We start from the raw sequence: 5,322 nt of genomic DNA on the forward strand, positions 1-5,322 counted from the left end.
AGTCCCAGCTACTCGGGAGGCTGAGGCAGGAGAATGGCATAAACCCGGGAGGCGGAGCTTGCAGTAAGCTGAGATCCGGCCACTGCACTCCAGCCTGGGGGCCAGGCGGAGCTCCGGCCCCAAAAAAAAAAAAAAAAAAAAAAATCCAAGCAGCAGAAAAATATAACATTTCAAGTTTCCTTTTCCTCTAACCTCATTCCTACTCCCCAAATGTAACTTTTAAGTTTAAAAAAAAATCCTTCTAGAAAAATTCTATGCACAGAGTATATATGTGAATATATGTTTGTGATGAAGTGCTCCCCCACCATAAACTTAAAAAGGATCGTGATCACCCTGAACACACTGCTCTGAAATGTCCTAATTTTCACCAGCTAATCATCCCATGATGGCACATACAGGGGCAGGGGCAAGACTGGGCACTGGAGCCAGACCTACTGGGATAAAATTCTGGCTAGGCACTTATTAACTAAGTGACCTTGGGCAAGTTCCTTAACTTCTCTACATCCCCCTACATGGAGAGACACCTCCAGACATAGAAAAATACCTTTTCTTGCTGGGCGTGGTGGCTCATGCCTATAATCCCAGCACTTTGGGAGGCCAAGGTGGGAGGATCGCTTGAGCTCAGGAGTTCGAGACCAGCTTGGGCAACATAGAGAAACCCTGTCTCTACAAAAATAAAAAAAATTAGCTGGCAGTGGTGGCACGTACCTGTAGTCTCAGCTACTCAGGAGGCTGAGACAGGAGGATCACTTGAGCCCAGGAGACCAAGTTTGCAGTGAGCTATGACAGCACCACTATACTCCAGCCTTAGTGACAGAGTGAGACCATGTCTAAAAATTAAAAAAATAAAATAAAATAAAGAATATACATTTTCCTAGGCTGGGCGCGGTGGCTCAAGCCTGTAATCCCAGCACTTTGGGAGGCCGAGACGGGCGGATCACGAGGTCAGGAGATCGAGACCATCCTGGCTAACACGGTGAAACCCCATCTCTACTAAAAAATACAAAAAACTAGCCGGGCGACGTGGTGAGCGCCTATAGTCCCAGCTACTCGGGAGGCTGAGGCAGGAGAATGGCGTGAACCTGGGAGGTGGAGGTTGCAGTGAGCTGAGATCCGGCCACTGCACTCCAGCCTGGGCGACAGAGCGAGACTCCGTCTCAAAAAAAAAGAAAAGAAAAAAAAAAAAAAAAGAATATACATTTTCCTTTTCAAAATTATTATTTTTGGCCAATGTAGTATAGTGTATTTGTACTTTTTTAAAAAATCAATGCTATCTGGTATGTGTAACTATTTCAATTTGGTCCACAGTCACTGTGGTTTGATTGCTGCTCTGTAAGGTCCTCCCTTCCAGGGCTGGATGATTATGACCCGACAGCCACAATCTCCAGTGCCCGAAGGAAATCTCCCTCATGGGAAAACTTGGCTACTGGCCTCATCCCCCAAGACACAGCTCAGAGAACTCCTGTCTCCTAAGCACCCCTAAGCCCTGCTTCAGGTGGGCATGCCTGGTCCATTGACACCCCTCTGTTATGACCGTCACAGCCCTCTTCCTGCAGGTCCACGTCCTCTAGTAGTCTAGAAACGCCTAAAAGGCAGGGGCTCTGCTTTATTTATCTTTAGGATTCCAGTGAGAGTGCTTGGTGTTTGAAACAGAATGTACATTCTAGGAGAGTTGAATGAATGAATGACTAGACATCTCAGACTTAACATGTTCAAAACAGAACTCTCCATACCGCACGCTCTCCTCCCTAGCCTGTTAAACAGCACCCCTGCCATCTTGTCGTCCAGTCAAGAGCCTTGGCGCCATGTTTGACTCCTCTCTTTCCTTACCTCCCATGTCATCTCAGCCCAGTGCTCCAACTCCAAAATATGCCCCCAGTCCCACCCCTTCCCTCCACCTCCACACCATTATCCAATTCAGAGCCATAGTCATCTCTCACCTCCATTATGTAATGACTTCCTAACCTGTCTCCCTGTCTCCTTTTGTCCCACCCATGCTTTACTCCACAGTCAAAGTAATCTTCCTACCAAGCCAAGTGCGCCATGCTTCTAGCCTGCTCAAAGCCCCTCCTCCAGTGACTTTCCATGTACCTTACCATAGCATCCAAATGTCCTGCTGAGAGCTACAGGCCAGCTTATCTGAAGGGTGCCCTGTGGTCCCCCCATACCACTCTCCTCCCATCCTAATCATTCTTCTGCAGACCCCCAGCCTCGAAGAAACACCTTGGGCATGCCAAGCCCTCTTCTCTCCCAGACCCTCTCTCTGGAATGGTCCTCCTGACCTCAGCTACTCCCTTCTCCATCTGGGATGCAGTGTAAATTTCACCTCCTCTAAAGGTCTCGCTGATGACTCTCCTCACATCACTTATTGGCACTCTGACTGCTTTACTTTACTACTTTGACATCATCCTACTTATTATTTGTTTCTTGTCCCACTAGAATGTCCACCACAGGAAGCAGAGACCTTTCTTGTCTTGTTCAGTGCTGTATCCCATGTGCTTAGAACAGGGCCTACCACATAGTAGATGCTCAAAAATTATGTGTGGGATGAAGCAATGCCTGGTAACCTTTCTTTGCCATTTTTTTCCTGGAGAAGTTGTGCATTAATTTCAAAGACTTACAATACCAGTACTGCCAGCTAGAAGGAAAGTTGAATTTGAAGAGTATTTGGTAAGATAATTTTTAAAGCTTTGAGTTGTATGGTGCTTAATATTTTCACTTTTCCTACCTACGCAAGGGAGGGTGAGACAGTAGAGAAGTCCTTTTGGGGAATGGAAACCTGTTAGAACTACAGTCTCTACCCAAAAGCCACTTTGAATCCTTCATGCTTTGAGACAAGAGAGCAGAGGAAAAAGTGTCTATATAATACTCTTCTGTAAAACAGCAATCTTAAGCTTCATAGCATTGATGGTATTAGCAACTAATTAAGAAATCTTGATATTACTAAAGATAGAGATAATTGAAATGGAGTCTGAGAGGCTTCAGATATCTGTAATTAGTTCAAAGTCAAGTACTAAGAAAAGGTGTCCCTGATGGAACAGTCCTTCCCCAAGAAAACTGGGGACATTCAAACCAGTGTGTCCTCAAACCACTCAACAGAGTTGCACTGCCACTAAAAAAGAATCTTCCATCTGTGTTTACATGTGGAATTATTCACAGCCAAAAAAGATGGTTATAGTATCAAGTGAGGCTGGGGCACCCTTTGGATTTGTAAATTGCTGAATTGCATTTGAAAAACTTCATTCAAGGAGTGCAATTGGTAATATGGAGATACTTTCTGCGGAGAATCAAGGGGACTTCCTCAAAAAGTGCCATGTCATATAGTGTGTGCTTTTGAGCTCCATCTCATCTGCTATTTGGGACATAACAGAAATCTGAGCTCTATTCTAGAAGCGTCAATGTCTAGTTGAAAACAGTAGAGTAAAATAAAATATCTATCAAGCTAGTTATTAAAAACCAACAAGTGGCCAGGCGCAGTTGCTCAAGCCTGTAATTCCAGCACTTTGGGAGGCCAAGGCAGGCGGATCACCTGAGGTCAGGAATTCGAGACCAGCCTGAAACCCCCTCTCTACTAAAAAAAAAAAAAAAAAAGAAAGAAAAAAAGAAAAAAATTACAAAAAGTAGCCGGGCATGGTAGCACAGGCCTGTAATCCCAGCTACTCCAGAGGCTGAGGCAGGAGAATCGCTTGAACTTGGGTGGCGGAAGTTGAGGTGAACCAAGATCACGCCATTATACTCCAACTTGTGCAACAAGAGTGAGACTCCTTCTCAAAACAAAGCAAAACAAAACAGAAACAACCACCAACAGACTTAGAGGTTCTCTATCATTGCCTGCCCCAACAAACTTGAAGAATACTACTTCTTTTTTTTTTCCTTCTGAGACAGAGTCTTGCTCTGTCGCCCAGGTTGGAGTGCAGTGGCATGATCTCAGCTCACTGAAACCTCTGCTTCCCGGGTTCAAGCAGTTCTCCTGCCTCAGCCTCCCGAGTAGCTGGGATTACAGGCGCCTGCCACCATGCCCAGCTAATTTTTGTATTTTTAGTAGAGATGGGGTTTCAGCATGTTAGCCAGTCTGGTCTGAACTCCTGACCTTAACTGATCCACCTGCCTCGGCCTCCCGAAGTGCTGAGATTACAGGTGTGAGCCACCTTGCCAGGCCAGCAAACTTGAAGATACTTCTTATCCAGGACTCTAACAATGGCTCACTCTGCGGGGTGGGGGAGATGAAGGGAACTCAACTCTTGGGGGGCATCAGACGGATGTGCAGTCTGAAAAAGCTTCCTAGATAATTCTTGTACATTGCCCTGGGGGATCAGGACTCCCCACAACCCCCCACACCTTCCCCGTCAGAGAATCACTGCACTCATCATTTTATCGAATTTACACTTTGAAAGGTGGATCTGACAGAAATCAAATCAGCGATTCCATGGAGCTCAGAGTGGGAGGAACTTGGCTGTAAATGGGCACGGTGGAGCTTTCTGGGACAGTGGAAATCTTCCAACACTGGGTAATGGTGAGGGTTGCAAAACTACATGTTACTAAAACTCATCCAACTGTACACTTAAAATGGATGTATTTTATGTTACGTAAATTATACCCCATCAAAGCTGCTTAAAAAATGGATCAACCCAATCTGTATTTGTAGCTACAATGTCCAAACCATGCTCACCTTCTCCACCCACCTTCTCCAGAATCCCTGTTATCTCAATGGATGGTGTCACATCCACCCAGATGCCTGGGTGTCTGCCATTATTAATCTCTCTACACCTATGTGTCACCTACATCTCACCTACTTCTGACCAGTTCTGCCTCTCTAATATCTCTGGAATCTGTTCATGTCTCCCCATCCCTGATTCCACCACCTAGTTCAGGCTGTCATAGTTTCTTTTGAAAGGCTGTGAGTGCCTCCTAATGATGGACCTGCTCTCACCTCCCAATGCCTTTCCTCTCCACCTCAATGATAAAACTCCTTCAACCTCTCGCTATGGTCCTCAGGATAGAACTCCAGCTTCCCAGCAGGGCACGGTTTACAAGACCTCCCACAGCCCAGCATCTGTTTATTTTCCCAGCCTTATCGCTTGGCAAACCAAACTCTAAACCAGATTGACTTACTTATCTTTATCTATTCTCTGAAACATGATAAGCTTTCCTTCTCTGGCTTGCTCAGGCAGCCTTCTCCCCACACTCAGTCACTAGGGCAGAGACAGTTGGTCGCTTCCCAGTAGTTCCCCTTCTTTAGTAACGACACTGAATTCTATAATACCTGGACACCTTGCCATGCAGTCAAAGACCTCATACCCTAGCCTTCCTTGCAGCTATGTA

Source organism: Piliocolobus tephrosceles, chromosome 6, assembly GCF_002776525.5.
Source record: "Piliocolobus tephrosceles isolate RC106 chromosome 6, ASM277652v3, whole genome shotgun sequence".
In the NCBI taxonomy this organism is placed as follows: Eukaryota; Metazoa; Chordata; class Mammalia; order Primates; family Cercopithecidae; genus Piliocolobus; species Piliocolobus tephrosceles.